This window comes from Nothoprocta perdicaria, unplaced genomic scaffold, assembly GCF_003342845.1.
Source record: "Nothoprocta perdicaria isolate Ctin4 unplaced genomic scaffold, notPer1 scaffold_222, whole genome shotgun sequence".
NCBI classification, from domain to species: domain Eukaryota; kingdom Metazoa; phylum Chordata; class Aves; order Tinamiformes; family Tinamidae; genus Nothoprocta; species Nothoprocta perdicaria.
The window spans coordinates 363,580-390,774 of NW_020455427.1; the positions used below are offsets into that span (position 1 = coordinate 363,580).

A 27,195-nucleotide genomic window follows, 5' to 3' on the forward strand; every position below is an offset into this window, starting at 1 on the left:
TTGGGGTAACCTTGTTGTTAATCTTTACTTCTTGTCAAGTCTCCTATTATAGACCCTAGGTGCAGTTTTGTTCCCAGGCATACTGACGCTGAAGGGCTATCCCTCTGTCCTGAGAAACAACAGATCAACAGCAGTGTTTTCAGCAATGCCGTGCTCAGTTATGTCCTTTTAGAGACTAAATGGCAGCATCTAATACTCTGCTTTTTTTCTTTTGTGCTCTGATGTGTTTGTTCTAGAGACATTGTAGCAGGTGTATTGGAGTCATATTTTGCCATATACTAGTACCTCTTGTCTGAGGGTACACATTGCTCCTCTGGTGTTTTTATGCTTTTGAGAGATACCATGCATTTCTTCTCTAGAATCTTACTGAATGGAGTAGTCTAGAATTTTTGTGTTTTGATTTTTTACTAAATAAAACTTTCCTATCTATCATCCTGAAACATTCTGGGTTAATGCCCTCTATTTCTTTCACCTTCATAGTACACTAAGAATTTTGTATTGGCTGTCTGCTTTTTCAAAGAAAATAATAGGAATCATAGAATCATAGAATGCCCAAGGTTGGAAGGGACCTCAGAGGTCATCGAGTCCAACCCCCCTGCTCACGCAGAGTCACCCAGAGCACGGGGCACAGGGCTGCATCCAAGCGGGTTTTGAAGATCTCCAGAGAAGGAGACTCCACAGCCTCCCTGGGCAGCCTGTGCCAGGGCTCTGTCACCCTCACTGTCAAGAAGTGTTTCCTTAAGTTCCTGTGGAACTTTTGGTGCCTCAGCTTGTGGCCGTTCCCTCTAGTCCTATCACTGGCCACCACTGAAGAGGCCGCCCCCCCTCCTCCTCACTGCCTCCCTTGAGGTATTTATACACGCTGATCAGGTCCCCCCTCAGCCTCCTCTTCTCCAGGCTGAACAGGCCCAGCTCTCTCAGCCTTTGCTCATAGGGCAGATGTTCCAGGCCCCTGATCATCCTGGTAGCCCTGTGCTGGACTCTCTCCAGCAGCTCCACATCCCTCTTGTACTGGGGAGCCCAGAATTGGATACTGTCTCCAGATACTGTCTCCTCACCAGGGCTGAGTAGAGGGGGATGATCACTTCCCTCGACCTGCTGGAGACGCTCTTCTTAATGCACCCCAGGATCCCGTTGGCCTTCTTGGCCACCAGGGCACGCTGCTGCCTCATGGTCAACTTGTCGTCCACCATGACACCCAGGTCCCTCTCTTTGGGGCTGCTCTCCAGCAGGTCCACCCCTAATCTGTACTGGTGTCCGGGGTTATTCCTCCCCAAGTGCAGGACCTTGCACTTGCCCTTGTTGAACCTCATGAGGTTTCTCGCCGCCCAGTCCTCCAGYCTGTCCAGGTCCCTCTGGATGGCAGCACAGCCCTCAGGGCTATCAGCTACTCCTCCCAGTTTGGTATCGTCGGCAAACTTGCTGAGGGAGCACTCCAGCCCTTCATCCAGGTCGTTTATGAATAAGTTGAACAGGACCGGACCGAGAACTGACCCCTGGGGGACACCACTAAGCACAGGCCTCCAGCTGGACTCCGCACCATTGACAACCACTCTCACTTCTCAGGAAGTGTGTTTAAATTCACAAGAGCTGTAACAGAAAACACAAAACTAACAGTATTCTGTCACTATTGCTGCAACAGCATTCATGGTTCAAATAGGTGTATGAGTGCACAAATGGTACTATTTAGTGCTCTTAGCTGGAGAGAGGGAAGGCATAATTTCAACATTTCCTGTTATATGCATTTGTTAAGGCTGTCTTTTATGTTACTGAAGTGTGTATTGTGTGATGATTGTGATTGGTGATAAAAATCCTGTCGCAACTTTTCCCACTCCCAAAATAACATAGTAAAAGCACCAATACATGGGTAAGGCACATATCCTAGAAAACTGCATTATTCTTAGGTATTAGCATAGTTTGAGTCATAGTATGCACCAGAACCCTAGACAAACAGCATTACTGTTTTTCTGCCTTATCTTATATTGTATTTCTGATGCAACTCATAGCAAATGTTACCTATAACTTCTGAGCCAGGGTCTGAGGTATTAGGCATGCCTGTAAATAGCTTTCTCATGCATTCAAATGAGATTGTTTAAAACCTGTTTTTCCCTATCTAGGTTTTAGTTGTCTTGAGCTGAACTAACTTAGATTAAGATGAGAAATAAGTAGGGGCCTAGTCTTATGGGGCACTCAGAGTACTTAATTTACATTGACTTGAGGCCACACTAACAGGAAGAAAAAAAAAAAGCTAAAAAGAAGCTAAAGTAAAATTTAATGAGATCTGAATACACTAATTGAACTTTTCCAGCCAAAGGGTTCATATTTATAAACTGCTGCATCTGACAGTGCTCTGTTTTATGAGTGTTTTTCTGAGTATTTCTCTACCTTTGTAGCTTCCAAGCTACTGTTTGATTCAGTGCTGTTAAAAACACTGTCCTAGGGGAAAATACTTTTTTCTTTCCCCTTTTTTCGTGGGTGGTGAAACAATTAACCTGTGCTGCAATAACCCTCAAACTTTTTAAGATGGGATTTTCTTATCAGCTCTAGTAATTCGCTTCTATGGTACCTTGATCTATGCACTTGATATTTTCAATAAAATGGCAAGTCCTTGTGGAGACAGATGTAGTGAAGCATCCAGTCGTGAACTTGACCTTTTTTATTCTGCTGGTTTGATAACATTTTTACAGTATGAGAGACCATTTTTAACTTCGCCAAAGTGACATTTTTATGTTTTCCATGTACAAACAGTAGTAGAAATGTAATTTTATTACACCTTTTCCCACTGAACTGCCTAGACCTTTTAAAAACCTTCTTGGGTTTTAAATACGTAAATCCATAAAATACTTTTTGCAGAGCTGCAGAATCCCAGAAGGTTGGGTTGGAAGGAAGGCACAGATGGATGGAGCAGCTTGCCCAGAACCTCAGTTAAGTTTTTAAAATCTCCAAGAATGGAGACTCCAAGTTCTCCCTGTGCTTGGGTGCTCAGTCACCCTCTCAGTAAAGAAGTTGTTCTTATGCTTACGTTGTATTTTCTGCGTATTCTCAGTCTGTGTTCGTCACTGCTAGTTTTTTCACCAGTTGCCGCTGAGAAGAGTCTGTCTCTCTCGTCTTTACTCCCCCATAAGGTATTTATGTAAGTTGATAAAAATCTCCTAGGCCTTATCTAGATTCAGTGGTTCTATTTCTCTCAGCCTCTCCTTTTGACAGATGACCTGGCTTTTTTATTTTATAAAAGTTCTTTCTTTGTATATATGTGTGTTTGCTTCCTGGCCATATGTGTTGTTTTGCTGACCAAGGGCTTTTCTCCTCCAAGGAGGAAGAACAGGTAAGCAACCATGATCTTCCTTGGGTTCCCTGTAACTCTGCTGCTGTGGAAGGAAGAGGGGAGCTAGGAGACCTACAGCTTTGCCTTGCCTCAGTTTATACTCTTTCTGGTCATGCTTAAAGGTTCCCCTTAAATTGAAGAGAAAGAGAAGATACTTGCTTTTCTCTCCTGTTTCTTTCACTCCTGCAACCAGGAGCCTTCCTTCTGCCCTCTGCCGGGACTTTCTGGTATCAGCACAATGTTTAATTTCTTCGTTTTTGACTAAAAATAAATGCAGACACTCTGTACAAGTTCATTAATTTGGGGATGATATAGAGGAGGGTGAGACGAAATGCTAAATTTAAAATGCTAAATTGAGATACATGTAACTACTAATAATGCTTATTGATAGTCAGTAAACTTATTAGCAGTGATTGAACTTTTGGTTCCTACTGTGTAAGTAAGTTATTTCTTAAGGACAAGCTGAAGTACAACAGTATAACCTAAGAGAATTAATCCTAAGGGAGGTATTCAGTTAACTTAGATTGATCAAAAGCTACCAGTAAGAAACAATCAATTAAAAATACTCTGTATTTTAGGCCAACTTGGAAATCTAACATCCTTTCTTAGTTCAGTTTTGATCATTCCTCCTCTTGAGCAACACACAGGATATTGTGCCTTTCCTTAAACTTTTTCTTTCTGTCTGTGAAATCTTTATTTTAAAGGATCTTAGAAACTCTGGTCTAGGAAAGTGCATGGATTTGCCGCGTGTGGAATACATGAAGAAAATTCAAATCAGATCCTTACTGCATATAAATAGTAATTCATGGTAGAAACTGTTCCCATCATGTGTATGAATAAAGGGTTAAAACATCACGTCCAGGGTGTTCTGTTCTGGCTTATGAGCTACGTGAGCAGACACAGGGACCTTGTGAAGCAGCAAAGTGGTGGCCAGCAGAATTAGAGCCAAGACAAGTTATTGCTATTTGATTCCACAGTCTACAGATTTTTACAGTGAATTTTGTACAGGATCTGTGACTTTAGCTCACATCTTTTAAGTAGACTGGTTGTGAGATTCATCAGTAACACAGTAATAAATTTGAAGATGATTTGCGCAGCCCTTTTTTTCAAATGTTTTAAATAGCTGTTTTATTACTACTACTGCCTTTGGTATTTATTTTACTATCAAGGATCAAGTTTCAAATTAATACATCTTCCAAATAATACTAAAGCCGTGAGTCAGTTGAATGTCTTTGCGTATATTTGAGTTTACATAACAAAGTGCTTAATGTTATAGGTGTATCTAATATTGAATTTGTGCTTTGGTTAGGTACAAAGTATATGCATCAAGGGCAAGGCATTTTCTGGAGCAGGAGAGGGGGAAAAAGGAAGAAAGGAAAAGATTCAGAATTACAAAAATCCTTTGAGACAGTATTGACTTTGAAAATCAAGATTTATTGAGTTTAAGAGTTAAATATCAACTGATGATAAAATGAGATCCTCTTATTTCTGAAAGAGCAATAAATTTGCTTAATTTTTTAAATGAGAATGAACAAAAAACATTGGTTTTCTTTTTTGGAGAGTTCCATTACTCTAGTCATTCACATGAGTGACACAACATTGGAGTGCAAAAAGAAGCTAATAAAAAAGGATTTTCTTATAAGAAGAAATTAAAGGAAATTGTAAGTTGATAAAAATTTATTCAGTTATTTGCACATTGATAAATAGGGAAACAAATAAGCAAGTAACTTTCTTTGAACTTATTCCAGATCAGTACATAGCAGTATTGCTTCATACTTTAATATTTAATGATCCGTTAAGAAATTACAAGTAGTAATTTGACTGTCAGAATACTGATACAATTATTGTAGGAATTCTGCAAAGATAGAAGAAGATATAGAAATATCCTTATTTTTTGGCTTACGTTTTTGTAGAACTTTAATCCCTGTGAGTCCATCTCTTAGCAAGTAAACTTTAATACTGGTAGTGACACAGGCTTATAGTTTTCGTATTCTTATGTTTTTAACTTAATCAGTTGAAGTATTGTGAGAACCTAGCTGCTTCATGAGAAATAATTTCATTATTTTCTGTCCATTTCCTTACCTGTTAACATTTGTCAGCACAGACTTTTTTTTGTCTTTCTGGAATTTGCTTTTAATAATGCATGAGGGATTTCCCTCTGAGAACCTTTCTAGTACTCTATAAACATTTTTCACTTCAACTGGATCAGTGTTAAGCTACAGTAACATGAGAGTTAACTGTAATGAGATGTAGCTGTGGCAAATACTCAGGTCTTTTGGGCGCCCCTCTGTGTTTATGCATTTGCAGACCCCAAATCTTTAAATGGGGTTTAGACAGTGTGCCCAAGACAGCAGTGTTAAAAGCCCATGTTTACCTGTTGTTATTTAAAACCTTGACATGGTTGAAGTGAAAGCCCTACCTATGAGAATCATAACTGAATGAAGGAGAATAGTTAAAAGATGGGTATTGTCCAAAAAGATTCTGGGACAGGACACTACCATAGGGAATTCTTGGAGCAAGCTTTGGGAGCAAATACTTTTATTAATGTTATGTTTGATTATGTTAATGTTTGATTCCTCTTTTTAAGGTTAGTAAATACAGAAAGGAATATAAAAAGGTGTGTGTGTATGTGTGGGGTTTTTTACAGCTTTTGTTGTGATGTTACTATAAATCAACTATGCAGTAGCCGTAGCATTACTAATTGATACTTGCTTTCCTGTTTGGGAAAGATTATAGTAAAGCTTGGCTTCCACCTAGTGAAAATGAGAAACAAGACAATTTCTTAATGAGAAGATAATATACAGACAACCTTTTCCTCTAAACTCAAAGGATGGGGAGATGGTGGTGAAAATAATATTCTTGTCTGAAAACAAATTTTTGTCTGAGCTCACAGTGAGGTGAGACTGTGATAGTGTTTTGGCAGCCTGTTCCATAAGGGACACAGTATTAATAAAGAGAAAAAAAACCTCTTTGCTCTTGGTGGCTTTCTGGGTGAGCCAAATGAAACAGTAAAATGTCAGAGTTGGACATGATAGATGACACCATCCTGTTCTGTGCACCACGAGGAGGAATCAAGTTAGGACAGGAGCTCTGTCAGGCAAGGGCTGTTTGCTGCTGCTGCTGTTTCCCTGTTGTGCCGGTAGGTTGAATGCTGCAGTGCTCTGAAGTGCTTCGCGGGTGATTTCTGAGCTCAGAGATGGAGAGCAAGAAGCTGTTGTGCTGGAAAGAAAGGACAGGTGGAGGCCCCACAAAGCAATCCAAGGGCTACAAGGGCCGTTGGCCACCGCAAAGCCTCCCAAAGTGCTGCATGGCTAAGGTGAGAGATTAAAACAATCTTCACCTGTTGTGAAGAGGACAGACAAGGAGAAATCAGTACCCAGAAGGAATTAAATGATTGTCTGGGAGCTTGGTGTCTGCATCAAAACATGCAGTCATCCAGACAAAATGAAGACTACTTGGGTACTGAAGATCCAGGATTTCAAAGACCAGTGATCTGATCCTTGTTGCTGAGAGCAGTACCTAAAACATCACGTCTATCTGTGATTTATTTTGAAACCCATATACCTGATCATTGATTTCTTATTAGTTGACATCACACTATTTAATTTTCTTAGAAAGGTAATCACTTTTGCTCCCCAAAGTTGCTGAGAGCTTTCTATATGTATCAGTAGAAGTGCCCTCTTAAGTTGCCTGTCGTGATCGTCTTTTATTATCTCGGAGAAAATCTGGCAGGATAAAATCTTTCGTCTTTGAATTGATTCTTGGTGGTGCTTGCTTGAGATCCTTCAGATGTTTCACTGGGTATTTTGCTGGGTACTTTGCTAAGAAGTGCTGTGGCAGTAAGAAAGTATCTTCAGTTTTAATAGTTGCACATTTCTGGTACGTCTGGATACGTGCATGCCTTGAGGTTTTGACCTTGTGGTGCTATTTCTCTAATTGTATTGCTTTCCAGAAGGGTGTTTTGCAAGCACTTGTAAGAGTTTTATTTGCTTGGTCATTTACTCATTTGAGATATTTCATGTTACCATGTTTGTATAAATTAGGTTTTTATTTATTTTACACTATGTAATCCAAGGACATGCTGGTTGAACATATTTCCAGATTGAATTTCATCTCCTCAATTCCACTCACTGATGCATATGAATTTAGGCCATTTTAAGTTCCCAAGCAGTAGTACATCTGTTACAGTGGTGTTTAAATTTGGGGTTGTGTATGTGAATGGAAAGAAGGGTTTTGAAAGCTAATTATAGTGCCTGCAAATACGACAGTATTTTTCAAGTAATGTACTTGAAGATCTGAGTAGTTTTACCTCAGTCAGCTATGTCAACCAAACCTATTTGTCTTCATTCTCTCTAGAAGATTTGTTTGTTTTTTCGCGTGTTGAAAATATCCCGCTCTAAATTCAAATAACCTAGAATGAGATGTGAAAAAATTTAGCTGGACTCCTGTCCTCCTTATCTGTACGCTAAGTCCACCATGTCATTACGACCACCCAGTTTACACCCAAGCAGCTACATTTTCCTGATTACAGGAGTTCTGCCAGATGTCTATACTTCCTTTTATTCCCAGCCATTAATCCAATTATCACATAATTGCACACCTGCAGTGTTTATACTCTTGCAGACACTGTATTTCTGTCCTTGGAAGATGTGCTGTTTTTGCAGTGCTTTCTTCTGAAGGCCTACTGAGACCTTTGTAGTTAATGTTAAAAGGATGCTGTAATTGTGAAGAATGTTTTTCTCCCTTCTTGTAACTTTTATGAAGAAAAAATGAAACATCCCTGTTGTTTGGTATTATGTTCTGACTGGCCTTCGGTAGAGACAGATGGAAAAGTCATTTATAATCTATGCCCTCTAGCGAGAAGAATTTTTATTTTTTCAAGAATACTGGAATTGGAAAACAAAAAAAGAAAAAAAAAATTAAACCTATTTCATTTCTGAAACCATCTTTAATTAACTTAGTATGTAGACAGGTTAGCTTAAGTGTTTGGAAAACCCTAAGCTGTATGCTATACGATGTGTAGGTAACTAGTTACTTCAGAAAATTCTGTGTTTGAGGAAGAATGTGCAAGGATTTTACTTGTTTCTGTTTTTATGGAAAACAGCTTTTTGATATTTGCTGCTGATAAGCAATTTCGTATGTCTGAGATATATACGGAAGTCTTTATAATGACTCATAACTAAGCAAATAACATGAATTCTGTAAAGGCGAGGTTAGAAAGGTGTGATTCTAGTGTGCGTATATGCGCACACGCACATCTATAGATAGTATAGATAGTATAGATAGTAGATAGTATAGATAAATATATGTAGCCTTTGCTTATTAAGAGGGTGACAGCTTTATAGCTTAACAACCTTTTCTGGCTCTTGTTACGTGTGTTTCCTTCTAGTGAAGCAGGCACTTGGCGTGTGTTTTATTTGGGCCTGCAAGCCCTCAGTGCAGCTGGTGGCCACTTTCTGGAGTGGCTGCTGTTCCCTTCCTAAAAAATGTCCATCTCCTGTAGGTGGTCAAGACGTGCCTGCTTAATCAGCTGCTAGGCAGATAGGGATGTTGTCCTCGCTCCTGTGGGAGGCGCAAGACTGAAGAAGGCTGCGAACTAATGAATATTGTCCTGTTGGGAATAGTTCTTTGTAGGACACTCCAAAGTAGGGAAATGGCTTTGATGAGTGCAGGCCTTACAGAAGGGCACTCTAATAGCAATTGGGCATGGGACAAAAACTTAAATTCAGGGCTATTGTGAGGCTTACTTAAGGTTTTTTTGGTATTGCACACATTCCTGGATCATCACTTCAAGGTGTGTATAACACCAATTCTCACTTGGAAATTGTGTTCTTATTCTTCTTTTCCACTTCTACTGTCAGAATATCACAGAATTCCTGAATTCTGCTAGTGACAAGAAAAATTTTCCTTTTTCCAGGTAGAGGTATCGGTGGAGAGTTTTTATGTCTTTTTTTCTTATTATGTAGATCTGTACACTTTATTTCCTTTCATATTTCTCTGTAAATGAGCTATTGCACACCCACGCTTTGCTAAGCTAATCAAGAGAAGAGGCTTAGCTTTTTCTCTTGTGATAAATCCTGCTGTGCCCCTAATCATCTTGCTAGTTCATCCCGGTGTGTTTCCCAGTCTGAATTCATCATTCTTGAGTAATGGATTAACAGAATTGAAAATGTTATTCAGGACCTTGTTCAGTTCTTAAGTCCGTATTAATAATTTCCTGACCCGGTGCTTCCTTATCTGTGTTAAATGGCACACTCACTGTATTTTAAGTTTGTATCATGAGAGATATTTTGGTGTTAGCCTCTAAGAGCATAATTTATAATATTACACTTGTTCCTTATTTGTATTAATTCCTCAAGGTTTTTTCTTTTTCAAGTCTTCTTGTCATCTTGATACTGATAGAACTTATTTCCTTTATATGTATGTGTTCTTCTAAACGTTCCAGTTGAAATCAAGGTCTCAAACTACTGCTTAAAAAAATCTGTTAGTACGGTATTTCCCATCAAATGTTTTTCTGTTGTGCACAGTTCATTGTCATCCATGTCAGTGGATGCATCTCCATTGTTAATGGAGACTTTCAGGGAAGACTGCATGAACTGGGCAGTGCTTCTACTGAAAGCACAAATTAAGGGCTGATGATGTAGAGATGGATACTTGGCCTCCTACTGCCCCACCTTTGGACAGTTTTTCCGTGGCAATATTGTTTCGCTGCATTGTAAATGGAAATGAGAAAAACATGTTTTAGGACCCATAATAGAAACATTTGATAGTAGTATGGGGTCAGAAGATAATTAAATGAATAGATATCATATTTTTTTTTCAGCTGCAGTTTGGAGTGTTGAATATTCGAGTGGAAACTTTTTAAAATGTAGGTTTATATTTTGATTTGTGATGCTTCTGTAAGAAATAATAGTCTCTACAACTAAATAAAGTCAAAAGAATTGTGTCATAAAGATATTGAGTATAAATGCCAAGTAACATAAATATATCAACCTACTACTTCTTGCTCGCTTCCTAAATCTGAGATGCTTATTTGCTGTAAATACCTGGACTCCTGATGGCTGCATCTGAAAATAACACAAGTACTGGTCATATGCGCTACACTGTTTTTCTTCATTTCCAATATTTACGTTGATTTTTGATTTGTATTTTGAACAAAACTTACTAATACAGTCCTGTTTAGTACTGTGATTTACTTGCTTGTATCTGCCTTTAGGTACTTCTGGGTACCTAAGTACAATATCATAAAAGTATGATATTGTAGCGTGCAGATAAGTAGCCTATGACCAGGGAGGTAGGATTTATCTATGATATAAAAGAACACCTTGGTTGATTATATGTGAATGCTGTAGGGCACCCAGCTTGATGAATTACTGTAATTTTGCCTCACTTGTATTTTAGATACAAAAGAATGTGAAAATGTCTTAAAGAAAGCAGAAAAGTTGAATTACATGGCTGAGGTAGGTGTAGGCTAACTCCAGCATGAAAGGCCTTACAGAGTGCCCTGGTGGCTCTCCTTCTCTTAAGGAAATTCCAGATACGAGATGATCCCCAAAGTTTCCACTGCTGCTTCTCCTTAGCTTCACTCATTCTCTTCAATAATCCATATACCTGTGAATGTTGAAGAGAAGTTGCCACAGCTTCTCTTGCGTGTGAGCATCTCTTGCGTGCGCTTTTGCACTGCAGGAGCACTGCGACTTCTTATCTGCCAATTGCCTGGGCAGAAAACTCTTTAATCAACACAAGTTTGCCCAGTTGGGATATGAAGATGGCAAGGTTGGCTCCACAGATGAGACCTACCATCCTGGTGAGATGAGGGAGCATCCATTCACCTCCAATATAACCCCTAAATGAGGGCAGAAGAAAATTAACCCCCAATATTATTATAAGTATATTCTGAATATTCCAGCTAATATTTATTTAAACAATACTCTGTTCCAGAGAGGACTCGTAATATGTCTTACAAGTCATTTCAGATATTTTCTACTTCTGGAGCAGACTAAAAGGGCAATGTAGTCATTTGGTGATGAGAGAGTATCAACCATAGTTTAATGCCTGTTGTAGCTAACTAGTATCACAAGTAGCAATAGTTCTTTACAAGAAAATATCTCCTTCTGTGGAAATTCTGACTTTGGGTATGTGCCCACATTCCTAGTCAGAAATGAATTTGTGTGTAAATGTAATAAAGACTTCTGTCTTCCTTGGCATAACCAAACAACTGAGAAGTGTGATGCTCATCTTAGAGATCCTCATTTCTTACAGCTAAGGGAAAGTAATTTGTGAAATTACATTGATTGCATCAGAACTACCTTGGTTGAGTTACTGAACTCTGCTATAAAAACTTGTGTTTAGTAAGCAACAGCATCTGCCACTCCTAACTAAGGGCAGGCTTTTAAACTTGCACACCTTGTTATTAAACATTGAAAATTTTATCTAAGTCATTGAATAAATTAACTAATTCTTAGAGATTAGGATGTCTGATTTTGTTAATCTTTTCAAATTGAGGTGGACTGACATGGATTTTGCCATAACAATACTAGGATTTAGCTGCTTTGGACACCTTTGAGGTTATTGAGCAGGGAGGGCAGGATTAATAAGATGCATTTATGATAAATACCAGCAAGGGGGGAAAAAAATGCTCTTAAACAGTGTTGAAGAAGAGGAGGGGAAAAAAATCTGTCTTAATTGAATCTGCCTATTAAGAAAGTTCTGTCTTAGATTCTGAACACATTTTGATGTTCAACCTGTCTTGGGGGGGAAAAAAAAAATCAGTTTGGGATATTACAGAGACAGAGACTTTAGAAATCAGTAGTGTGTTTTAAAAAGAAATAAATGTGAAGTAAATGCTCAGATGCTGTTTAGGAACAATATGATTTTATACCATTATTTTGAAGTATGAAATGAGAGGAAAGTTGGAAATAAGGATGTCCTCGAAAGAATTACCGTCCCACCTAAATTACTTGTTATTTAAATTTTGTAAGGAAGCAGAATGAGTAACCATTTTTGTAGCTGATAGAGCACATAGAGGAATTTTCTGGATTGTGTTAAGTCTGAGCCAGCCGGAAGGTATAACTATACTACCTTTCAAAGTGACATTGTGCCCTTCCTTAGTCTTACAGTGAGAGAGAATCCACAACTCCAGGTAAGTAGCTTCAAGGATTTAATTACAGCCTATAAAGACCAAAGAAAGGTTGTGTAATGGTCTTTCCCCAGCTTTCAGTCACTGTATCTAATTGTGTCTTCATCTGCTCTGTTACATGGTCTCTTAAGTCATCTTGTATGGATTTGGAATGTGATCAAATTGTTCAAAACTAAACAAACTTTCTTTATTGTCTCACTAAAGGTTAGCTAATTCAGATCTAAGATAATTTTCATAGCATGTTTCTGAAACAAGCCTAGTTTCTTAGCATCGTCCAAGTAACCCAGAAATTTTGTGTGTAGGGATTGATAAAGCTGAACATCAACTTTAATTTGAGATTTCCACATTTTTAGATGGAAGCTAGTGTTCATCAATCATTATTCATAGTACCGGAGAGCTAGTTCTGAATCACTTTCTAAACTGCACTGAATTGGACTTGCTAGGTCACTGGCAAAATGTCTGTATTCTGTTATTGCTGAGCAGTGGACTCCTCTTTAAGTCTGCAATTTAAATTGAGTGTTGCTTGTAACAGTACTCTTATTAGAAAATCCTACCAAGCATTAACCTTGATGGGATTTTCATCATGAGGCTTCTGTTCCTTCTGAATGAGATTTTTATAGGTAACTCCCAAAACATCACGTAATTATTCATAGATTGTTTCGCCAGAAAGCCAAGGCAGAAAATAGGAATTCTTAACTGGTAAGATGCCATTCTAGTCACCAAGGAGCTCATGCTCTTTAAAACAGATAGCAGCAAGAAAAGGACATGTCTCTGCATCTCGTATAAGGAAATTTCTTTCATTTGTCTGCCAGTTTGATTTGGGGTACACTTGTATGACTGCAAGCCATCAAGATGCCATAGCTTCAGAAACAACTGGGCAGTACTGATATGATAGCTAACCATGTGGTTGCTAATAGATGATTCAATGCAGGCCTCTAGTTCATATGTATAATTTATAGAAATGCATAATTACAATTTACATGGAAATTATTATTTTTTGTATAGCAAATAACTGTCATGGTAACTTGATCACTTGCAGTTGGATTCTGGGGACTAGTCTCAAGCGTGAACAGAAAATTATAAACAACATAAGAATGCTATTTTTTAATTCTAAGTCAATTGAATAGAGAAGTTTGCAAACCTAATTCTAGGGATGGATATTTCTTGTTGTCTCCAGGGGACTTTGTTCGACTTGTTTATGAGATTGTAAGTTTTCTGTCTTTGCTCTCGCAACAACTGAAGGAAATGCAAGATTATTGACTTGACTGTACAACAAATTGAAAACCAGTGGTAAAGGTATTCTGTTTTAGTGGCAGTACCTTCACTTGTGCCAGTTGTTTATATGGCTGCTGCCAAAATATGAAACTGTTAAGTAACAGCTGACCAGATAGTTTCAAAATGTCCCCAAGAAGAAATGTGTTCCTGTAGAGGAACAAATTCAAAATATAGATTGGTGTGCTTTAATGGAAAAAATGACACAAGTCTACCCAGCATGATTCTCAGAAGTATCTGGAGGAAAATGGGATGATTGATAGGGGCTTGCTTCAAGTAGGGAAATAAAAAGGAAAAGGGGGAACCCTTTTTTCTTCTCTGTAATGGTTATTCACAGGAGGTATGTAGCTGTGATAATTTAATCCTTAATTCATGCTTTTGTCTGATAGATGGGTAGAGCAAGACAATAAAAATCTTAGACGCTCAATAGAGCCAAAATGATTTCACTTACCAACAACAAAAAATAATGAAATGCTCAGCATCGTTTATTTATTTGGGAACAAAAGTCAACTGTAATAAGATCCATAAATCTCAGAGCATCTTTAAAACTGTTAAACAGGCATAATCTATACTCCATGATCTTATTGCAGATGATTAAATGGATAACTTTGGATAACTGGAACAAGATAAGACTGGCAATACAAGGTAAGATGGGGAATAACTTGTGGCATATGTTTTCTGACCAAGATTTGTTGCATTTTTCATTACACAATTAAACAGTATAAATGAGAAAAGTTAGAAAAGCCAATAATAATAACAATTAAATTCAGAAACTCTTCTTCAACTATTTGCTGTTCTTAAAATAGATTTTATTAGATGACCTTTTCAACTGTGACTAGTTTACTGAAAAAGTCATGTGCCCAGACTTGCCAAATGTTCTGAATGTTAGGGTCATTTTGGAACAAGTGTGTTAATTCCCATCTTAAGATTATTGGACCAGCTCCATATATGACTGTGTTGTTGGGGGCCTTAAGAGCTCACAGAGTCACTGCGGCCATGAGCTGGTTGTTTCCATCATATTTGCCTCTTACCACGTGCTTAACAGTTTTGGGATGCAATGTCGCTTTAGGCAAAAAAGAATGCTTTTTACCTCAAAGCTCATGGCCATATTATGCCTGCAGAGGTTTGCTAAGGAGGCATTCTGCTGGGAATGGTTTTCTGTAGGATTGCGTGCACACACACGGAAGCCCAGTCCACACTGGGGAAAAAAATGGGAGAATTTTCTAGTATTTTAATGAAAAAATACAAAGAAAAGAAATACTTCCTCTTCAAGAAAAATCACAAAGACAAGAAACTTTCCTTCTATAGCTTGTAAGTCAGAGGTTCAGTCTAATATATGAGACATAGGATTTGTTTTCTGCTCCTTTCAGAAAAGCTTTGTTCTTGCCAGATAGATGGGACTTCTAAGGAGCTAAAGAAAAGCTTTCTGGAACCTGCATTTGTGATACATTGGCCCGAGATATATATATATGTGTGTGTGTGTGTGTGTGTGTGTGTATATATATATATGTATGTATATGAGAATGTAATTAAGAAAAAAAAAAAAAGAAAAAGCCTACAAAACTTCTTGAGCAAGTGCCTTGAGCAGCATGTGATCTCTTAATGGGCCCAGTAGAGTAACCGAGCGGCATTATAATTAAGTTGTTAAAACTGCTGAGATTTGAATTGTTTTTCTTTTCAGTTCTGAAAAATTCTCCTTCATGTCAAAGAGGTGTTGAACATGTGTCTTTGAGCAGAAAGTCAGGTTGCAGAAGTCTGGACTTTCTGAATTAGAATAATTTGGGATGTTTTTTACCTTCACAGCCAAGGCTTCTGTAGACCTTGAGCCATTGGGGTGACCCACTAGACACCTCAGACAATACAGCAGTCTGTTAAGTCAGGGTAGAGCTATTGAAGGATTTTTCTGCTGTATGTCCATGCTGGTTTGAAAAAAGCATCATCATAGGAAGATCCTGTTCTCCCTGGGTCATTCCGGATGAGAGGGAGGTCAGGGAAAGAGGTGGGAAGAGGTGCCAACAGACACACAAGTATCCACATCCCCTTCCAAACTACCCTTGCGTTCCCCAGTCCTCTGTGCCGCTGGAATCTGCCCTGCCCATGTGAAATTGTCCGCCATCCATGCTGCCTTGAGCTAGCTTGCTGTCTTTTGGGCTCTTTGCTGGTAATTCTTATTTGCATTTCTAGCCTTGGTTCTCCTTTTCTGACCTGTTTTTATGGGCAAAATAAGTTCAGTTGAAAAGTCCCTGCCTGCCAAACTATTTGCAACTTCTCTAAAACAATTGATTATACAGAGAAAAGGTAGTGGGGCTGCCCTGGCAGGGCTGGTGTGCAGCGATGTAGTAAGCTGCATGTAGAAGCGTTGCAGATATTTAAAGGAAATGCCTGACAAAACCGTAGGGCAGCACTGGGCAAAATGGGAAGGAGTCTGAAAACCTAACAGCAAGCATTGGGTTTCTGTGCTGGCTGGCAATAGGAAATGGTATGTTAGTGGGAAGAAAAAATGAAGAAACTTGAGATGAGCTATGATGGACTAATACAATAGACAATGGAGAATCGGTGGAGGACCACATAGGATAAAAAGTTTTGGTTGATTTTTAGGAAGGCTAAATACCGCCTAGTAAAGCCAGAGAAAAGAGAATGTTAACTGAAATCAAATGAGATAAAAGTCTGGATGAATGCTATAGATGTTTTTAAATGTCAAATTTTATCCATGTTGCAGAAAGAATTAACAGGTTTGGGATCAGTCTGAAGCCAGGCATTTGAACTGAGCCTCCAACTGAAGGATTAATCAGATTATGGGGTGACAGAGCAGGCAGTGTGATGAGAGTATCTGCAATGTCTGAGGGGAAAAAGATAGCAGAGGAGCATTATGCAGAACATCAGTGCTGCAGTAACTGCTTACGGTGGCTGAACCTGCCTGGTGAATATTCAGAGGCAGATGTTCGCTTGGAGAGGAGGCAGGTGTGGAGAGCAGGGAGAGGGGGTGCGTGACCCCCTCAGCAACAACCACGTCCTGCTTCGCAGGAGGAGCCGGGCAAGCAGAGGGAGGACGGGTGGACGCGGCCTCTTGCTCCAGAGGCAACTGATAGGGTCAAGGGAGGATGTAGCCCTCAAGAACTCGTGTTTTGAGAAACAGCTCAGAAGGGTGCTTCAGATGTATTGATATTAGCAGTTTTAAGAAGGAATGATGAAAATTGAATAGGAAAGAAAAGTTTACTAGCCTTTTTTGAGGGGGAGAGGGAAGGGGAAGAAAGAAAAAAGGTAGAAGGGATGAAGCACAAATTAGAGAGGTAAATCCGATCCCAAAAGGCCATGTTTTTCAGACCTTTATGCATTTATATTTTTAAGCACTGTGTCTTGCATGGGGTGTGAGTCACAGGATGGGGGCTGCAAGGTATTTGAAATATACCTTGAACTTAAAAGTGAACGCACATGAGTGTTCATGGGCAGTATTTCTACTTTGATTTCTATCTGATTAATTAGCGATGCTTTGGCACAGACCATGGCGTTCAAGAAATCTGTTTTTCCTCTCAGTTAATTATGACCCATTACTAAGTGACCAAGGATTCAGTAATATAAGTTTAGTACCACACTGCTCTCCTCGTGTAGCTGAGCCGAAGGCCCTTTTTGGCAGGGTGGCTGGCTGAGGAGTGCTTTGCTCGAGAGCAGTGTGAATGTGGCCAGGGTGCAGGTGCTGCTGCCCATTGCTGGGTTGCTTGGAGCCCTGGCTCCCTGTGTCCGCATGCTCAAGGCCCCTGCTGTCACCCCGTGCCTCTCGTCCCCTCTGCTGTGTTTTTATTCTCTAGGCATAGACAGTTTGTTCTGCACAAAACTTGCTACTGCCGTGATCTGCAGTGTATATTTGCATACCCAAACTATTCTGATTATAGATGTGATGCTGCAAAACAGCAAAGAGCCAAAGCTTACATCAGGGTTACTCTGTTGTAATAGAAGCAAAATAATAGCAAATGTCGTTATTACTAATATGGCTTATTAGGAGTTGAACTTTATTTCTTAATGTTGTCTTCAAGTTTGGAGAGTGGAAATTATGCATAATGCAGGGACATGCGATTATGTACATTTTACACATTAAACAATTTGCCAACTCCCTACTGTATTCCATCAAGCATAAGATAATAAGATTTTCTCTAAATGAAATAATCTAATGCTTTTAATAGTGCTCTTGTCCTCTGTGCACGTATATAGCCAGAGATGTCTTTATTTTGTTTTGAAGGGTGAACACTTTGTGGAAAGAAGGAATGAGTTAAGAGCTACCAGCCAGGGTAGAAGATGAAAACAGCCCCTGCGCATGGCATCTCCTTCTCCTGCACTCTGTGCTTGTGGCCACTGAGCAGAGAACACTTAGCAGGATTTGTTCACCCTGGGGCAAACTTGACACTGCAGGACTGCAACAGCCTGGTGTACCCAGGAGTCTGCTTTTACTTTTTGGCATTTTTCAACAGTCTTGAATTTGCCTTTGGACAAAGGTTTAGAGTTTAGCTGTTGGGCTTAGAATGTGGACTATAGATATTAGGTTTCCTGTAGACTTCAGCGTGAGACAGATGCCTTTAAATGCTCGTCTACTACTGATAAAGACTTAAAGGGTCTTCATAGGAAAAAAAAAAAAAGTGGCAAAATGTCTCTCTAATTTCCATGACTGTCTTTGACCTCAACTCCTCTAGTGAAGTGAAGACTTTCCTTCTTAAGGATAGCTACTTAAGAAAAGCTTTAAGTAGCTTTTTTGATGGAGTTTCCTTGAGTTAATCTTTAAGAAAATCTTCTTGAATATGTCTGCAGTGATGCTGCTCTCCAGAATTGAGCATCCCATTGTCCACTCTCCCTGGCATTTTTTTATGCAAGTGTGGAGGTTCATAGAATAGTTCAGCTGCTGATAATGTCCATTTGTAACATTCTCTGGGTTTTGAAGAGTTGTCTACTATTAAAGCTGTCTTTAATGCCTCACTTTTTTTCCTTGGAGGAATTCTCAGCAGAGGGAGTGATGCAACAGAGATGTGTTCACAGGTCTGCGGTGCTTGCCCCTTACAGCAACCACTGGATGTAGCCAGCTGGATTGAAGTTAGGGGGAAGGGGCTGTGTTGCCCTCTGAGGGATCTTGGGAGAAATCTCATATTTCAGGCTCTGAAATTTCTGAATTCCCTTCTGTGTAAGGACTGGGCGTGGGGGTTCCTCCTGTGCCCATCCTGCTCTTTGCAGGCAGGACAGGGGGAAGGCAGCGTCCTGACCACTACTGCCCCGGGGGTGGATACATTTCCCTTTTCCCTATATGTGTAGGTTCCAAACAGCATCTGTCCTTTAATAAACAAAAGGGTTAAGAATGTGCCTGCAGTTTATTTCTTGCACTTCATATTTCCCTTTTTTACATTTCTTTCTCTAAAAGGTATATTGAAGCTCTGCAGCAGATCAGACTGCTCAATGCATTTCTCTTCCCTGCCTCACTTGCTTTCTGAGCACATTTCCCAGCTGGATGCATGTGATGATTGATAGTTTAAGGAAAAGACAAATTAGAAATGCAAAACGGGTGCATTTTTTATCAAAAATTATTAGAGCTTTTTAAAAAACATCTATGAACAGAAAAGTTTTGGGGAAGTCTCTAAATAAAATTTGAACAGCATCACTGATGTTCTGATATAAAGTATATCATGAATATTCCTTTTAACCACTGTTCTTGGAATAAGACCTTTTGTATTTCGGCTTTAATTCTGACGGCAAAGTCCTATTGACATAAGTCCTGTGGACACAAAATAATTCGGGAATGCAGAAGTTTTCTGGAGGAGTTGCTGTTGCCATTGGTAGTGGTGGTAAAGCCTTCCATAAATTTGGTCAGGGGCTGTCAAGATTAGGTTGCATGATGTAACCAGCTAATAATATTCAGGAAGGAGGAGAAGCTGCTGGACTCCTTGACTGTTCTGTGTGCTGAAAAGTGTTATCCAATTGCTGTGCCTATTAAAGGAGTACAATAATAGGTATTTGTTCATCACAGCAGTCCCATTCTTCAGTGGCATCATGTAACTGTTGTTCAGGGCTCAGAGTCACCAAATAATTATTTCAAAGACATGTGGTTATGGTGTGAAATCCCAGCAGTGCTTTTTCCTATATTCAGGATGTGTTCTCACTCCTAACCAATATAACTTTGTTTATCAAATAACAGTCTGGCTGTGCACCTGAGTGCTATGGAAGTCTAATTCATCCTTCAAAATGGAGAATTAGAGAATCATTTCTGTTAGCTCCTAAAGTGCTTCTAGTGATTCTTAAAGTGACTCACTCTTGACTATATGCACTAATTGAAGGCAATGCTATTCCAGGTGAGAGGGGATTGTGAGACTAATTTGAAAGCAGGTGTTCAGATTTTTGAAATAAACAACTGGTTTTTGTTTTTGTTTCCCCTTCCTCCCCTGCTTCAGTATTGCTCCTACAATAGTTCGTACAAAATGCATTTAAAAATGCAATAATTAGCTCAGAGGAGCAAATTAACACAGAAGGAATCTAACCCTGGATCTGTGTTTTGGATTTGCATCTTCATAGTTTATTTTTTTTGTTTGCACTGGAGTATATTACCCATTCCAGCATAGGGCTCTGTAATACAACAAGATGGTCGTGCTGCAAAATTTCTGCAGGCATCCACACAGATTGCATATAATATTACCTTACAGTGACCAATCTTGAAGATATTTTAAACTTAATGAACTATTTCAGCAGACTGAAATTTGTGTGTCATTTGGGATGGAGAGGAATGAAAACATCATTTTGGAGCAGAACAATATACCCATGTGATTATGTCACTTTAAGATTTTTATTTTGAATGGAACTGTGAATACAATAAATATGAGATATATTCAAATAGTAAGAGCATTACTTTATAAGATATAAAGGCATGCAAAAAATTATAAACATGTTTGTTAACATGTTTCTTTAAAATGGTAAATCTGTAATGATGACGAAGGATCAGAAATGGGAGCTGCGACTCAGTCTGATAATGTGCCCAAACAACTATATTGAATGATCCCATTCAGATCAAAGAGAATACTGAAGGCAGCAGGCAAGCTTAGGTTGGAGCAGATAAATCTTTGGCTGTCAACATTATCTGGGGGATTACATTTCCAGAAACTTGGAGCTTTCTGATGCCATCATAGTGGTTCAGTGCAATTTCTGTGGGGATAAAAAAAGCCATCTACTGAGTCATCCTGCAGACCTTTCACAGCATTGACCAAATACCCTTTTTCATGTTGCACTGTTGTAGCTGGTTCCAGTTTTTGAGATGTAAGTAGGCATTTCTGATTGCTGTGGAGTCTTACCTGTGCTTTCCTTCTCATTCTCACAGCACCCTCTCTGGGCAGATTAACGTTTTGTTGACTGACAGCACAATGTAAAGTTGCTATGATTTGTCACATTTAAGCTGAAAATCTCAGCGAGTCTGTGCAGAGACAACTTAAAAGAAAGATACTATTTGTATCTGATGAACTACCAATAACCCTATGACTTTTTGGCAGGGAGAAGGAGGGGGCTACTTTATAAATGTTTCTAATGAGAATAAAGCCAACTATTTAATAGATACGGTTGTACTTTATAACTTAAGTAAATTTTCACTAATAAATTAAGCTTTCTGCAGCTTCTCATAGCAGTGGTGTAAGTTGAGAATCATTATTATTGAGAGTTCAGCAGCTGATGTGCTTGTGAGTGCCATCAGCTAAAATTAGTAGGTGGTTTGCAAGTGGATATTAGTCTGAACAGAGCTGGTGTTACTTCAAGTATTTTTTTAATAGGTATACTGTGTTGGTACAGATGGTATGTGAAATACGATCTTGCAAAAATGCAAGAAAAGGGAAAAACAAATGAGAAGTAGGAAGAAAAGTCATTTGAAGATTTATTGCAAGCAAATGAATGAGACAAACTAAGGCAAATACTTTCATGCCTGTAAGCAGAATGTACATCATTGTTTCATGTGTTTTGTAATAGTAGAGTTGCAGCACTGTTTTCTATTATCTTTCTAAAACAAAATTTGTAAATATGTCACTGGACTGAAATTGTCAAGGTTTCTTATTAGTATAAAAGCTATGGAGCCTGTGGTCCAAAGCTGCAATATTGGAGTGTTGAAATACACCTACGTTTTTAATACTAGGATCCTATCTCTTTCATCTAAACAGCGAAGACTCAATCCAATAGGAAAAAAAAAAATGAAGCATGAATTTGGAGTCATAGGGTGGTAATGGGAGGATCACAGAAAAGAGATTCCAGTAAAGACATAGCAAACATCGTTATGCAACTCTAAAGCATAGTGCTGTGGTATCTGCAGGGATATTACAGCAGAAACGTAAGCAGGCAGGGAACAAACAGCACTGGAAGTGGAATATGACATGCTTCAAAAATATTTTTGACAAGGGACCTACAAGTGATATGTGAATGGAAAATGCAGCAGCATCACTTCTCTAAGCTTGAAAGGAAAAGTGGTGAAGTGTGTGTTTTCAGATGAAGATGAAAAAAGATTGGTAAAGCTCAGCGTAAGCTGCCAACCAAACAAATGGTGACAGACCATTCCAGATTTTTGCTTATGTGTGCTTGGCCAGCGTAAGCAAGGTTGTTTTTCGCAGCAGCTTTTCTTTACAATGGGATTTGTTGGAGACCTTGTTTGTTGTTTACATCTGAAACTTAGCCTTGAAGGATGCAGTGCCTGAGCGTGTTCCTTGTTGAGCTGTGAGTCTGTTCAAAAGCAGTTCTAGCCAGTTAGATGGCTAGAGGAGACTATGTTCCCAGTGGACTGCCCTCCCCTGATGCTGTTGTGAGTGTAAGGATGCATCCGCAAAACTGCATGTCTAAAGGCAAGAGTCACTTCAACATTTTGAAGTTCCAGTCTCATCTGCAATTGCTTGTAAAATTCAAGGCACTGATGTATAGAAGGGCAAGCTGTGATTAGTTCAGCTGCAGCCCTAGAGCTAGTTAGCAAAGACTGGGGCAGGAGTTGAGCATATTCATGACTAAAATGGGAAAATCCAGCTGCCCTGTGAAGTAGAGCAGAAAGAAGTTCAAACATTGCCACTGCACTGTGTGTTGAGGCAGGCTTACCTGACATGGCAAGTATTTTGATCCCCATAGTGAACTTTGCTTGTGTTTTCTATAAAGAGAAGTGTTGTGTTGTCCCTAAGGAGAAGGCCTAGAGTGGCCCAGAGATTGATGTCTTATCACAACACCTGCTTTCTGTCCTTACTGCAGGGTTTGCAGAGTATCCTCAGGACAGTCTGTGCTGGCATCAAAGAGAATGGCACTGTGCTACAGAGCTGCTTGATGAGGCTGGGTGCAGCGCGGGGCTCTGCAGGCCTCCGGCTTTGATAGATGGAGACCAGAACTGAAGAAAGTAGCATGCCTCCCAAAGAATGGCACTGGCCATATTGACACTCACCCCCGCCCCGATGGACTGTCCCACTTGCTAATTTTTCACTTTTATGTTAAAAAGGAACTCTACTGATGCAAGACCCATTGGTGACTGCAGCGCTTCTGCTTTACACTCTTGATCATTGAACATAGTTCAAAGGGCATGAAGGTGATTTCAATCATAAAAGGCCTTATAAATAACAGGCATTTTGTAGTAGCAACTTCACTCGAATATTCTTGTCATACGTTAGGACAGAAAAGCAATTTTTATGTACAAGCCCATGCTAGCAGCAATATGCCTCTAAATTCAAGATGTCATCTTTGATTGTCCTGGACCTGTTTCCCTGTTCCCTTCTGTTCTTCTGTCCTCTGTGGCAGCTCGAGGTTAAAAGCTAATACTTGGTTTCTTTTTTGGTTATTCAATCTCTTTTCTCTAATGCTTTTCATATATTTGTTCTGTAATATCTGCTGCTTAGCAATCAGAACTAGCTCTGCGGCCATCAGCTTTCCAATACCCACTAGTGTCTCAGAGAGGAAGCTTAAGTATATAGGAAGGATTTGGTGATGTGGGTGGCTGTAGGGAGTATCCCTCCTGTAGACTTACTTGAGCCAATTTATACTGGGATTAGTGTTCCACAGAGAGTAACCTGAGTTTAAGTACTTCCACAGCAAGGCCTTCTGTGTATTCCTGCCTCTAAACTGCAGTGCCTGCGTGCATGGGGGAGCAGTGCCCAGCTGCTTTGTGCTACAGCTCTCGGGAATTTCCTCCTGCCCAGCTGAGTCTACTCCTCAGCTTCTCCTTACTGTGAGAGAGGCTCTTCCCTTTGGAGAGAGTTGCTGAATGCCAGCAGGCAGAAGCATTTATCTGATCTGCCTTGTGCCTAAAGCCAGGCTTTGGGCTCAGCTGAAGGACAGAACAGACATCAGTCCATATCAATAGCTGGTGGGTGTGGGGTCAAATAAGCATACTGAGAGGGCTGTTAATGGATAAGAACAGGGGCTGGTGAAAAATGTAAAGTAAAATCCAAGTCCATAGTGGATAAATATATGTGATTATAGAATCACAGAATGGCTGAGGTTGGAAGGGACCTCTAGAGATCATCTAGTCCAACCCCTGTGCCAAAGCAGGGGCACCCAGAGCACAGGGCACAAGGTCACATCCAGGCGGGTTTGGAAGATCTCCAGAGAAGGAGACTCCACAGCCTCACTGGGCAGCCTGTGCCAGGGCTCTGTTACCTACTTTGCAACTTGGTCTCTTAACCGTTTATCAGAACCAAGTACAGCAGTCAGAAATATGACCAAATAGTCCTCTTGTACACTAAGAAAATTCAGGTAAATATGTAACTAGGCATCTTTTATTATCATGTGTAACTACAGGTTGTGAAGAGTCTAGTGAGTACTATCACTACTGCTTATATTTTTAAAATCAGTGATTAGTGAGGAAAGTTCAGGATAATACTGCAATAGGCTAATTCAGTAACTGGGGAGTCTTCTTGTTAAGCTATTAGCTTATTCTAATCACTTGTGATTACTAAGCCTTTATAGTACTAAAGCCTTGTAAGCTAAGAGTAGTTCACTGATCTTACATCTCTGCATGAAATATAGTTGTGAAATGATATATCGTAATGAGAGTGGTGTAATTCTCAGCTAGTCACTGGGGACAGTAGGGCATACCAGCTGAAAAGGATAAGATATGAGCTCTGTCTCCCAGAAGTGAAAATGGAGGCCAGCAATCGGACAATTAAATGTTTCTTTTGTGATAGTGCAGGATATCATAGAATAGAAAATACAGGAAAAAAAAAAAAAAGACTTCCCGTTTGTCTGGAGCCTAGATCAGCTGTAGCATGTGTCAGCATAAGCTGCTGCCCGTCTGTACAAGCATGAGCCAAAAACACAGAGGAGGAGGGAAGAAAGAGTACATGTGTTATGGGAAATGACATTGGTAAAAGTTGCCAGAAAGGCCTCCTGATAGTAAAAGGAAAATAAGATTTGCTGTCGTGAAAAGAAATACCAGACCAGGGCTGCTAGTTATTATCCTATGAGAAAATACTGCTGAAAATGAGCGATGGTGAGGTGGTGGGGAGAGTGGCAGTGCAGTAATTTTAATGCCTCGGGCAAGAGCTTTTATTTCTAACTGGTTGCCATAAAAGCGAGAGGCAGGAGGAGGAGAAAGAGACTGTGTGGTTCCTGCACCGTCCTCGCGAAGCGCCGCTGAAGCCGTGCGGGCCCTGGGCATTCCCAGCATCCGCGAGGGACTTGTGACCCCAGTCAGAGCTGGCAAATGTCTGGTGACAGAAAGGACGGAGGGGGCTCTGAGCTGGAAACGTGGAGCCGCTCCTGCTGGAGGGACGGGCCCTAGGCCCGTGTTGGTGTTGCCAGCCCTGCGCCGCGTGTCCAGGCGGGAGGGCTCTCAGTGTGGGTGTCACTCTGGTCTTTACACTGGCAGCAGTGTTCTTTATGTGCACCATGTCCTTGGGATATTGGTAGATTAAATAAAATGGGGAAAATTCTGAACATGTTTGTGTGTTGCAATCAAGTTTTCAAATGGCTTAGCCTTCATTTTGGCCTGAGAGCAATGTGAATAAAGTCTAAAGAAAGTCAATTGTTAAATGTTTCTATTTATACTTGACTGTATATGTAAAATAATTTCTCATATGTGGATCTGATGCTGTATACAGTGTAAGCTGGAATTGATATTAAATATAAACTTGGCAGCTGTCATTTGCTTGTGGTTGCAGATGCAATGATCAAAACTTCTGACATTTATTCTAAAATTAAGTAGCCAACTCGGACAAAACAACAACTTTAACATTTATTAACATTTTCTACAAACATTTTCTACAATTTAAATTATTTTGAAGGAAAACAGGGCTTTAGGGCAACAAACTCCAAACACTTCAGGGAGGCAATGACACATGGTAGATTAATTTAGAGTTAGTGGTTAATAGCAGGTGTATACGAATTCACATTGTTGACTTGGGACAAAAACAGGGCTAAAAATCATCAAACAAATTTATATTGACATTAGAAAAATGAAAACACTTGACCTTGCTACATGCCTCAGACCATCTGAGAGTGTCACTTCCTGGGGCAATCCCTCTGTCATCTCAGCCTCAATTACAGAAATGAAGACCGTTGCCTGGAAGGAAAACTGAGCATGTTATACCTTAATTCTATTTTTTTCCTTGGACTGGAATACTTGTAAGCTACTATGTGACGTATTAGGTTATAAAGTTGTTACTATATAAACAAGATTTCTGTTTCCTTTTTTTTGGGGGGGAAGGGGTGTAGAGAGGTGGAAATGAACAAGGTGGGGGACTTTATAGCTGAATGATAAACATCAAACCTGTTTGCTCAAATGCATTTCTCTTTTGTCATACTGATGGGTTTTCTTCATATATAAATAGATAATTTTTGTTCTGTAAAATGGTTCTATACCAATTTTTATACTGTCTTGAACTTGGCTGAAGTTGCAACTTGTAGCATTTTCATCTGAAACATGTCTCAGCCCAGGAAGTGTGTCTGTTTTTATTGTCATTGAATTCTACAGTACTGTATTGACTTGTTTGTATTTGTATATCCTTGTATTGTGTCAAAGTGACTGATGATGGAGAATGATGAAAGTAATTTAGAGAAGGGTAATTATAGAGAAGAAGAGACCCATCTTAAAGAAAAAAAGCCTTTAAGGGTGATTCCCTGTATCCTTTTCATGTTCAAAGTATCAGTATATCAGTATAGATGATCATCTGCGGTTGTTTAGGAAGCACCAACTTCTCTAACTTAATTCTGATTTTTACATAATGTTATGTAAATAAAGTGTAAAAAAAATGCTTTAGGGAATAGAATCTAGAGTGATGCTTGCATGTCCATTTCAGGCTCTAATAGACAAATGTTCAGTAGTTCATATTTCTGTAGAGCCACATAAGTTGTATTTTTTATTTATACTGAAATCTCTTGAGAAGATCTCAGTACATTAAAAAGTATATAATTTAACATTAAAAAGGCAAAACTATTTCTTCTCACTTTTTTGTAGTGATGGTGCTTGACCAAGTCAAAGAGCTTTGTTTTATGTTGC

At 39.5% G+C, this 27,195-nt stretch overlaps 1 long non-coding RNA gene across 1 annotated transcript in view; it reads left to right on the forward strand.

The window, feature by feature from the left end:
- Positions 1 to 14,335: 14,335 nt before the first annotated feature.
- LOC112947177 overlaps positions 14,336 to 27,195 on the forward strand; it is a 36,249-nt gene continuing 23,389 nt past the window's right edge. Inside the window, exon 1 of the long non-coding RNA XR_003249358.1 lies at positions 14,336 to 14,381. This is a non-coding gene — a long non-coding RNA (uncharacterized LOC112947177). The remainder of the gene's footprint in view (positions 14,382 to 27,195) is intronic.